Genomic DNA, 12,558 nt, shown 5'->3' with positions numbered 1-12,558 from the left:
GGATGAACCCTTATGGTCAACACTACAGGTTAATCACTAAGCCAATAATGATGACAAAAAAATATAATAAAGCAAATTAAAGAAACCAAAAATAAGAAATTGTATTATTGTTATTAAAGTATAGATTGGTCCTGTGCCTCTCGCTCCACAATAGGTATTGGCCTACTGGCTCTTGTCTTAATAATTGTTTGGTTTCTGGTCATTGTACCACATATAAAAGGGCTCCTCCTTTTCTCTCTCTAAAAACTCTCTTTATTAAAGGTCTCATTTCTTTCTTTCTCTAGACACTCTCTTTCTCTCTTTAAACTCTCTTTCTAGAGTGCTTTTTGGTCACTATGTAACTCTTCCACGCACTTAGATTGATATTTTTTATGCCTTATGCTTTTGTTGAGGGGATCCAAAGTGACATTGATAGGCTCGGAAAACGATTTTTAGAGGATTAATTGGTAAGTTGTTTTGGTTAAATTTTGGAAAATTATTTTCCTCCGTAAAAGATTTTCTTTGAATTTGGGACTACTAAACACCAAAAAACACATAAAATATTTTTCACGCTCAAACAAACAGAGCCGAAATGACAAAAAAAAAAAAAAATTACAACTTCATTATGAAAAAAAAAAACACAAAGTTGATACTTAATCGAAGGCTACTGGTTTATCTTTTCAACAAAACAATCAAATAGTTGTGGGCCTCCCGCCCAAAGCTTTTTATTTATTTATTTAATATTTAAAGTATTTGCTAAGCGTGACCCTGAATATCTGAAGGGTTTCGCCATGTAATATTGGAGGTATATGTGTCAAGTGTTTGTAGTAATGTGTGAGACTTTAAAAAACAAAAAGGGTAAAGTGCATAAAATCCCCCTGAACTATCAGCCAATTTCACAAAACCCTTTTATACTAAGAATTGCCTCCTGAATTATTACACAGTTACATTTAAGGACACGGTTTTAAGTAGCCATTAACATAATGATGATTTGACTATTATACCCTTGTTTAAAGGGCCACATATGCCTCTATATGATGCTCGAACCGCTGACCTCCTTTTTGGGAAGTAGAGGTCTGGTACCACTAGGCCACTAGCTTGTTGGTCCTCATTTATTACATCAATCCATATAAGTGGTTATGTTAATAAATATAAACTTTAGACCAATCAAAATGTGCCACATCATCTTCTCCTTATCAATATCTCTAGCGCTAAAAAAATAAAAATAAAAAACTTTCTTCTGAAGGGAAAACAAAATCTCTCTTTTCAGCCAAAAAACCTTATCTCTATCGAACTGTCACTCGCTAACCCTTTCTTGATCTCTTTCTCTCAATGAATAAGATGATGAATATTTTAAAATGGAAAGTGGAAGAGACATTTATCTTGAGGGGACTCGCTAACTTGGGTCTTTTAGGACTAACAACAGGGGTTTTCTTGGGTTATATCTTACGAGGTGGTTTTGGGGTTTTGTGGTCATTTGAAGCTGCTTTAGCAATGGCAGACCATCATCACTTTCATTAAAGATTGAGTACACACCTTATATTGCCTCTCATAAACAAATTCACCCAAATCACATCACCATTCACCCTTCTCTTTATACGTGTTATATATATATATATATATATATAAGGTAAAGTACACTGACATCACCCTCTGAGGTTTGGCAAAAGAACACACAGATGTAACTTATCCTATTTTGGGACAAAGACACCCTCTTGTGAAATTTATCATCCAAATAGAGCCTTAAAACATATGAAAAGTCCACTTTACCCTTCACTATTTTATTAATTTTAATTATAAATATCAAAATACTTAAATGACCAACTTACCCTTTTCATCTTTCTTTCTCTCTCTCTCTCTTTATATATATATACAAACAACCAGAGTCAACGAAGACTACTTTAACGGGAAAGATCATTGGGAGAGATTGTTAATTTCAATGGCGGCTAAAGATTCCGACGCCGGCGAAGCTGTGTCCGAACAGAACTCATGATCGCCACCATTACCACCATCACTCGCAATCGCCACCACTACCACTATCACCCGTCATCGCCCACCATCGCTGTAGATCGACGTCGTGTATTGGTTTTAATCAAACCCTAAGAGCCATTCATCAATACTGATGGTGCTCCTTGCCCCGAAACCCTAATCGTCAGTTTCGCTGTTATGGGTGAGATGACCCATCTTCGCTGTAGATCGAAGATTCGCGTATTGGGGAGCACTGTCACAGAGAGAGAGTATGTCAAAACGGCCATGGAATATGGACTGTAGCTCCGGGACTGGTCGAGGCTTGTTTGAGATTTCGTTCTTTGGCACACAGACCTATATTCTTTTTTTGACAGAACTGCGCTGGTGAGTAATTTACTGGCCGACGTTCATAATAGTGAGCCGTCTCAGGGAATCGTCGATTAACATCCCGATCCGAACCGTCAAACCGTTGAAAATGTCTCGATTGCCATCGGCGTTAAAGAAAAGAAGCTTAATTGGGTCGTCTCAAACCACTGGAAACTTGATGTCACATCTCGAGGTTTCGTTCACCGAGTCTAATTCGGTGGTGATACGGCCGGGTTCAATGGTTTACTCGTTAGAGTTGGATGCGATCTCAAGAGTCGTTAACGGAAACCAACGGTAGCGGCGATAGTAATGGCGAGTTCAATTGGGATTTTTTGTAGGTTTTTTCATGGGTTCAATTGCCTGGGTTTTGGTTTTTCCTGGGTTCAATTGGCTAGGTTTTGGTTTTTCCTGGGTACAATTGGCTGGATTTTTTTGTGGGTTTTTTATGGGTTCAATTAATGGGTTTTGGTTGTAGTGGCAAAGGTTGTAGTGGTGGGTGGAGAGAGAGAAAGAAAGGGGTGGGTAGTATTGGTGGGCAGTGGTTGCGATGGCGGTGACTGGTGGGCAGTATTGGTGGTTTGGTGGATTTAGTGTTGGCTCAGTTGGTGTTGGGGTGCTAAGGAGGAAGAGAGAACAGAGAGAAGGACAGAAATAGGAAACAGTCAGCAAATAAAGGATAGAAAGGTCATTTCGACATTCAAATTGGTCAATATAAAAGTCAAAGGATAAAAATGTCAATTTATATTGGGGTGTCTTTGTTAGCTGTATCAAACTTGAGGAGGTGTCTTTGTCCCAAAATAGGATAAGTTGCATCTGTATGTCCTTTTACCAAACCTCAGGGGGGTGTTGGTGTACTTTACCCGTACTAAATCTTTATATTGGTTTTTTGGGTGTTCAATACTACTGTATGGATAAGCTGATACTTTGAATTGTTGAACCAATACATATATTGGTGATGGATGTGTGAACATATGAGACACAGACTTTTCCGTGTTTTGGGTATGAAATTAAAAGGATCATCTACTATCAGTCGTCCCTTATCTGTATACACCACCTCACTCTTTATCTTCTAAAACCTAGAACCAACACACACAAGAGAGAGAGGGAGAGAGAGAATTATGTTAATGGAGTAGGTAGGGTTTGCCGCTGAATTGGGATTTTAGGTTTTAAATCATATACATGTTATGTTAGGGTTATTTTTGTCTTTAAATTTTTTTTTTTCCTTCTTTCACGTTAAATTTCGAACGGCATTTTAACGATTTGTTGGTTTTTGTAAAAATTGAGATAGTTTAGGGGTTTATGTGTCAAAAAAAATAGTTTAGGGGGGTTTCTTGGGAAAAAGAAGAAAATTTAGGGGGGGTGTTTTGCACTTTACCCCAAAAAAAAATTAAGTAGTGACTACAAAAGGCTATTCGTTTTCTTTTTTCCACCTACCTTCATCCCTGAAGGAGGTTTTTTTTAGCAGTATCATTTAAGTCTGAAAAAATGACCATTTATTCAAAATTGATGTTATAGAACCAAACCCTAATTATTTAGGGAACCAAAGGCCAATTTAGGGATGGGACAATGATAACATCACAAACTGATATTCTATGCCTGAAACCTCTTTTATGAGCAAAAGATGAGGGAGTAGATTATTTTATATAAGGTGATATTTACTTTATCTATGGAGACCACATCTCGTATAAACTGATCTTCACCCTTCCTCTAACCGTGGAGGAAAATTTTATTTTCCTAGCAAATTGAAACAGCCAAACAGCACTTACAAAGAATAACTTTTGTAATATCCCTAATTTTAAAAGGATAGTTCTGGAATTTATTTAATTGTTAAAAGGATAGTTCTGGAATTTATTTAATTGTTGAATTGCGTTTTAATTTATTAATTGTGCATTATTTAAATTACTTGTGTTATGTGGTTGTTTTAGTTAATTATTTTATTTAATTGTGTATTTAATTAAATGGTTTTGTTTTTTACGTTATTTGATTAATTATTTGAATCTCATGTTTATTTAATTGGATTTTATTTATTTTAGTTGTTTATTAACTTAGATTTTATTTTATTTTAATGGTTAAAGGTTTTATTTATTAAATTAGGTTTTTTTTTTTTGTATTTTTAGAATTCACGTATGTAGCCGACATATATCTAACATGGGTTGGTCTATGGGCCGAGTAAGTCAGTTTAGGGTTTAATTGAACCTAGGATTAGTTTGGCCTATAAATATACGTATAAGGTTCTGCCAAGGGTTTTTGGAACCCTACTCACGACTGTGGTGGCAGAGAAGGAACAGAGGAGAATTACAGTAAGGATTGCCAGAAACCTTAGGAAGACGGCGCTAAGATTTTGAATCAAAGTCTTACAGGCAAGTTCTAATCCTAACTCTTTCCCTTTGCTTGTGTTCTTTACATTCTTAACACAACTTCAGGAGTAAAGAAATATAAACATTAATCTTGTTTGCATGTTTGAGGTAATTAAATCAATATGTGTTTCATGTAGCGTAAACTTGGTTGTTTCAAATTTTCTTGCTTATTTCATGATTTAAATTGACGACGAATTATTGAATAAGGAACTGAATTAAGTCTGGAACACATTGGGTAAACATTAAAATAAGTCTGGGTTTTATGGTTGATTTGTTTAAACAGTAAACGTTGATAAACTGTAAGTTGCTTATTTTAAATCCTTATTGCATAGTTCGGGTTGCAATTGTTGTCGATTATTAAACAAAGGGTTTAATTATTTCTGGAACACCTTGGAGTCTAATTCAGACCTTAGGAACCCTAGGTAAGGAGGACAATTCATCTGGAAGACGCCAGACTCAAGGAAAGTGTAGAAGACGACATCACCAACCGAGCCGACTAAGTTGGGAACTTAGCTTGCTAAGTTAGGAATTTAGCCTGCTTCTTTGTTTCCTTTATTTATTTATTTTTATTTTTCTGCTATTTCCGGAGAGGTTGGGCTACTGTGAATGGATTTTTGGGTTTTCAGACTTAAGTTAGAGACTGTGATGGTAGGTTTTGGATGGTTTAAAAGTGTGGTTTAAAACACAGAAGGTGTACCTAGTTCTAAATTGTTAGAAATTTGAATAACAAGAATTTCTTAACAACTTACATAAACTGAATTTGACTATGGATGTTTAAATTGCTGGAACTTAATTTATAAATTTTCTATCAGGGATCATTCATCTCTAATTAGGTATCAATGATGTAAAATATGCATGTCAAATTCTATATTTTTGTCACGTTTAGTGAGGATTAATTGACGTGTAGCTTTTTAATCATTTATAGCATCAATTAATGGGTTGGTATAGTATGAGCATGATAGATTATCTATTTATATTATGCTTGTCATGAAATTAATTGATGTATCTCATTATTTAGATTTATCAGTTACTGGAGTAAGTATGTTAATTTATATTTCTATGTATACTTCTTTTGGTTCAATTTGCTATACAGATTGACTAGGTATTTTTGGAACAATTGATATTTATATTTACATAGTTATATTATCAATTGTTGTAGTTATGGATTAGTTTGATATTTACATTCCTTATCTGTAATGTCAACTATTGGATGGATAGATGGTATGCACCGGTATGGGACAGTGACATATTAGGGTTGGTTTAGCTCAAATTGATAAGTCATACCTATTTTGGAATAAGGGTACGGATTTTAATAAATAGAGTCCTCCTTATATGTTAGTCTGTGCGGCTGATTACGCTGAACAACTAAACTGGATTTCTTACGGATGGATGGAAACGGATTTTAAATATATTTTTATGGTATTATGATATGAGTTTGAGTCTCAGAGTCGCTGGTTATGGAGCGTATATGCATGGGGATGCATAACTGGTTACGATGGTTTGATGTGTACCCTGCTAGGTCTAGGTAGTCATGCCCACCTCGGGTGCGTTTTGCATGGTGCCTACTAGTCAGGTTGAGACGGGTCTGTAGTCCAGTGAAAGTCCTGTAGTGTGAATATATATATATATATATATATATATATATATATCAACGGACTATTTAGTTATTGTTGAGTTGATTAGAATGTATATGCGTATCGAGTCTCTGTTTGGATTGTAATAGGATAGAACTTGTTCGTGGGCCTGACCCACTCCTATTTTTCAGGTGTACGCCAGTTCTGAGCTTGAGCTTATTCGTGCTGAGCAGAGACGGTCACTCATTCTTCCAACGACATAGGATGTTTCTCCATGATTTAATTATGGATTTCTTCTAGTTTTATTTCAATTTGGTTTTCTTTTTAGGGGTCCACTGGATGGATTCCCGAATTGTATCCTTGGAGGTTTTGGAGTTGTACCCTTGGAGGTTTTGGAGTTGGATTATTTAAATCTTTATTATGTGGGATTTTAAGTATTTAATTTAAAGGATTATATTTTAGTTTTCATTCAACTTTAAACTTTTGTTTCTTAAATTTGTTTTGTATTTCTGTGTTCGTTTAAAGTATTAATTGTCTGATATCCCTCGGGTTTGGGCCTGGGCCTGATCAACCCGTGTCTCGGATCCGAGGGGTATCACAATTGGTATTAGAGCATTCCAGGTTTAAGTGTCTCTAGGGTATTTATATTAAGACTTCCGCGTAGCGTTTTCTCTTTATTAAAACTTAAGTTTAAGATTCATCGTATTCCTTTACGGTTCATTTAAAAAGTACTGATGTCAATCTTATTCTGTAATTTCAGACTGTTTGGCTCTAGGAAAAGGATGTGGTCCGTGATGAAAGCAAGGAAGGACCCAAGGAAGAAAAAGACTACTCCGACGATTCCTCTGCGAAGGCCGACCAAGAAGCCAGAATTGGAAACCAAAGAAGTGGTTCCTATAGGTGTTGCTTCGGAGTACATGTCAAGGAAGGTTTCTGGTGTGCGAGATTGGCCACCATACTGTGGACCTAACACAACTTCAGCGGTGCTCGAAGCTGAACCAAGCGGAGAGGAAGACCCCGAAGAAGATCAGGATAGAGGAGATACCGGAGCATCCAAGATGGAGGGCACTGGAGTTCAAGGATGACTACTCTTTTAAGTGTACTTTTAATTACTAGTAGTAGAGGAGGTATTAGTAAAAGTGTAGTACGGATTTAATCATGTACACTAGGATTATGTTAAAGAATATTTTACGATTATTCGTTTGATAGTTTATGGTTTGGAAAAGATCTTAATAAAGTGAACTAGCGGTTTTGGCTGTCTTTATTGTGTTTTATGGTAGCATTTTTTTTTTGTGATTTATACACATATGGTTTTATTAAACTGTATTGGAATGTGTATGTTGTGATAATAAATGACTATTACAGTGGAGTGGTTGGTTTGGATAGGCAAACAAGTATTTGCGTACGTGTACGTTGTGTTGGGAGGGGACGATTATCAAGAAGCTTATAAAAGAATTTGTGTAAATCAATATGGCAAGTTTGATAGTAAAGAAAGAATTCTCAGAATAGAGTGATGTTCTAACTATGAGTTGATTTCAGAGTATTTTGTAAACTTTTCGTGTTTTGCTCTACGGAGTATTTAGCATTCTGGTTTGGATAGTTTAGTTGGTGACACTAGGTATTTGCAGGCTCAGATTCCTAACTAATCTAGTGGTTCTAGACATGTACGCTTATACGGTGTTACCTGGGATGGATTGGTTATCGTACTACCATGCCCAAGTTAACTGTTTTGATAGGTCTATTATGTTTACTATACCTGGTCAGGATATGTACGTTGTTGTTATGCCACGTTCTAACGGGGGCATTAGCACTTATTTATTTCATGTGGAGGAGGAAACGGAGGAGAAGGTTACTGTAACGTTGGATCGCATACCAATTGTACAGGACTTTTCGGATGTATTTTAGAAGATTCCAGGGTTGTCACCTAGTCGCGAGATTGATTTTGTTATTGACTTAGCTCCAGGTACTACGCCTATTGCTAGGGCACCATATATGATGGCACCAGTGGAGATGCGAGAGCTGAGGGATCAGATTCAGCAGCTACTCAGCCAGGGTTTTATTCGCAGGAGTACTTCACCCTGGGGGGCACCGATTTTGTTTGTGAAGAAGAAGGATGATTCGCTTTGCTTGTGTATCGATTACAGGGAGTTAAACAAGGTTACTATTCGTAACAAGTACCCTTTGCTTAGGATTGATGATTTGTTTGATCAATTAAGGGGAGCCACATTTTTTTCTAAAATTGATCTGCGTTCTGGATATCATTAGCTGAGGGTTAGGGAGCAGGATATTCCTAAGACAGCGTTTCTCACGAGATATGGTTCTTATGAGTTTCATGTCATGCTGTTTGGGATGACTAATGCACCAGCAGTGTTCATGGACTTAATGAACAGAGTCTTCCGAGTTTATTTGGATCAGTTTGTTATTGTTTTCGTTGATGATATCTTGATGTATTCTAAGTCTGAGGACGATCATGCTAGACATCTACGGATAGTGTTGCAGACGCATCGTGAGTGATCGGTTGTCAATCATACATCAACCTTTGTAATAGCACAAATCATTGTAAAATAAGGCTATTGGTCAGGTAAGTCGAACCACTGGGACTGCTAGTCTATGGCAACCTAAGTGTCTAGAATCTTTTTTTAGAATGATAAGGGGGTTTATAGAGGATTTGTTGGATTGTCACTAAAATTAAGAATGTGAAGTTCATAAAAGAAAAGCTTGCGAGAATTAAAAGAGATAAAATACGAGTAAAGAAGACTAAGGAAGTGAATCTGCCTCCACCTCTATACACATGCTAGATTAAAACTAATTTAGGGGAAAACATCATATAAAATGGCCATGATATGTAGCAACACTTGGTTGTTACAATATTCTCAAGAGATTCATTAAATAAAAAGGCAAGAATAAACCATCAAAGGCTCACATATTCAGCTACCTAAACTAAGGTGTAGTCTAAAACATGCTTACTAAGTCAAGGATTATCAAGCCCTAAATTGAATGAAGAAAGCACACAAAGCTAGAGATCAAGAATAGACCATCAAAGGGAGAACCTAAGCCATGGACTTCCAAGGCCCTACAACTTTATGCCAATAAAACCATTCCATGATCTCACTACCATTGTCACTATGAGAGTGCAAACAATATGATTAGAAGAAAGAACCATCTAATACAGATAATTAATTCAAAGAAATCATTTATATACATTTAGATCCATTACAAGAAATGAAGTGCTCTAGATCATGAAAAGACCATAGATTATACATTATAATCCCCAAAATAGAACTAAGCTAGAACATGCTTACAAGGGAGGGCTTCATCACCTCCCTAGAGGAAGAGTTAGTTAGCCATGGATGCCCTAGAAGAAAGAAGAAGCTTGGGGGAAATTCCCATTTTCGAGCTCAACCTTGTAGCCACCCAAAACTCTCTCCTCTCCTGTAATACCCCTAGTTTTCAAAAGGATAAAAAGGAAATTTAATTTTGTTTTTATAGCATTTTGATTTAATTATGTGACTTATGTGGTTTATTTGCTTTGTTGATTTAGTGTGACTTTATTTTAAATTAATTGGTTAATTGTTATTATGTATTTGTTTTATTTAATTGGTTAATTGTAATTATTTGTTGGTTGGTTTTATTTAATTGTTTAATTGTGGTTAAATTTACTTCTTTGATTTATTGGTTTTAATTGACGTGTCTTTGGTATATTATATTTGGTAGCTTTTATATGTTGTTTGTGTCGTAGGGTTTTATTGTTTTTTTTTTTTGTATAATTAGGTCGCCGACTTATATTAGGGTTTAATTAAAGCCTATAGAGATACGGATATAATCAGACTTAAGATTGGGATGCCTATATATATATCCTGATATGTCTGCTAGGGTTTGGAGGAACTCTATTGACGTGATAAGGTTTTGAGAGGAAACCAAAGAGAGGCCTTGAGAGGAAAACTAGAGAGAAGCTTAAGGGGAAACAGAGAGGGTTTTGATGATAGCTTGTGAGGCTAACAAATAATGAAGGGGTTGGTTCTGGATAGAATCAAGAAGTCACAGAGGAGGGGAACAATGGTCAGAGGAGGATAACAGTGTTGGGGTTGCCAGAATTTAGAGACCCGGCGTTGAAAGGTTTCAAACCGAAGCCTAAAGGCAAGTTTCATTCTATTTCCTTCCTGTAAACTTATGTTCTATGCATTCTCTATAGTCTCCAGGAATCTAATTTAATTATTAAAACGGATGTTTATGCGTGATAGAGTCTCTGTACAATTTTAAACCCCTGTTCGCTTTTGAAACTATGAAATGTTGTGTTTTTGTTTTAAATTTTTGTCAATATTTTCACAAGGGAATTTGAGGAGTTTCTTGGATTGAATGAACCTGAATTGAACCCTAGGAATGTAAGAAAAATTCTAGAATGGAGGGTTGAACTTCGCCGGACGCGAAGAAGGCAAACGGAGAAAACATAAACTGTTGCGATCATGGTTTAAGCTTTTGCTAAGTAATTCATGCTGGAATTAAATACGTTTCTAGGCTTGTTAGGAATTAATTTGAACCTTAAAAATATTTAACAAAGTTGGGACAGAGGATTGAGATTTGACCGGACGCGAAGAAAGTAACACAGAGGAAGTAGAGAAGGAAAAACGAAGGCTGGAGAAGTGGAGACGGCTCCACCCTTCAATGGAGGCGGCTCCATTGAAGTGGAGCCGGCTCCACAAAGTGTTGAGCTGGCTCCAATATGGGTGGAGCCGGCTCAACTTAAAATTGGAGGCGGCTCCAATTTTAGTAAGTGCCCAGAACGTGTTTTTTTAGTGGTTTTTGGACTATAGGGGCTATAATGCAATACTGAAGTTTAGTTGGGGGTTTTAAAATATTATATATAACATATTTAAAGACCCAGGAGTAATGGTTTAGGCTATGGGTAAGGGACATCATGAATTGTAAACATAATTATGCATGGTGTCAAGGAAGGAGAAATATTTAAATTTCTAGTTATTTAAGTTAAATGAATGGACTGAAAGGGAAGTTGTTCTTGGGATTTTATATCAATGACCTATATGTAATCTAATCAGGTTCTAGGAATGATGGTTTATGCTGTGGTTATAAATATCATTAAATTTAGATACTAAATTATATGCTGTCAGGAGTAGCGGAAGTTGTAATTGCTAGTCTCGCTTTAGAAAACTAAATGGACTAGTATGGAGGTAGTTTTGGCATTCAAATATAATGTGTTCAGTTTATATTTCTGTGTCTCAATATATTATGCTCTGGATTTATATTTGAGGATTAAATGACGTTATGAAATTTGAATATTAATTTGCATGTCGTCAAGGATTGAGAGGATTTAATTGCTAGGGTTGCTTTGGCAAAGTACATGGACTATTATGGACGTATTGTTTTTGGCATTCTGGTATAATGTGTTTAGTAAAAATTCTGTTTAGCATTATGTCGTGCTATGGTTGTCAATTGCTGAACTGTTATAATTTTTGTTCTGTTAATTATATGGAAATGGATGGGTTTAAATTGTTTGCCATTACTTTAACAATTTAAAATGAGGATCTATGATTATAATCATATACTGGATGCATGATAGGATCTTATCAATATCTGATTTCTATTCTGTTGATTTCTGGATTTACTTGATGTTCACTTGGAATGTGCATCAGTCTTGGATCATATGCATTATATGTATCGGTATAGGACGGTGACATATCGGGGATGGATTAGATCAAAAAGCTAAGTCCTACTCCTTCATACATACGGAATGAATTAACTAAAACAGTTAACTCCTACATGGATGCATGTCTTGTCAACTAAAACAGTTGAACGACAGAACGGATGGTTGTTTTATCTTTCTGCATTAGGAAGGAATTTATATATATATATTTATGGTACCATGATAGTTTCCTGATCATGGTTAGGGTGCGTATATTGCCTTGGATTGATAACCAGGCCTGATGATGTTTCCCTGGTTGTTCTATTCGGGTTGAGACGGATTATGTGGGCTGGTGAACGTCTTATAGTGTGTACTTATATCTATATGGATTACTTTAGCTATTGTTGAGCTATCTAGGATGTATCTGCGTATCGGGTTTATGTATGGATTGTAGTAGTATGGAACTTGCATGTGGGCCTGACCCACCCTTATTTTTCAGGTGTTTGACAGTACCAGGTTTAGAGCTTGTTCGTGGGGATGCAGATACAGTCACTCACTCTTCCGACTAAATAGGATTTTCTTTCTGATTTTAGTTTTGGATTTTAATTCTGTAAAGTTTTATCATTTGGGATTATTAGGGGTCCACTAGTTGGATTCCTGAGTTGTACGGAATTAA

Source organism: Cornus florida, unplaced genomic scaffold (assembly GCF_030987335.1).
Source record: "Cornus florida cultivar Cherokee Brave unplaced genomic scaffold, ASM3098733v1 CherokeeBrave_3.0.0_Hap2_Chr11, whole genome shotgun sequence".
Taxonomy (NCBI): domain Eukaryota; kingdom Viridiplantae; phylum Streptophyta; class Magnoliopsida; order Cornales; family Cornaceae; genus Cornus; species Cornus florida.
The sequence above is the reverse complement of the archived record's forward strand: the minus strand, read 5'-3'. Positions refer to the sequence as shown.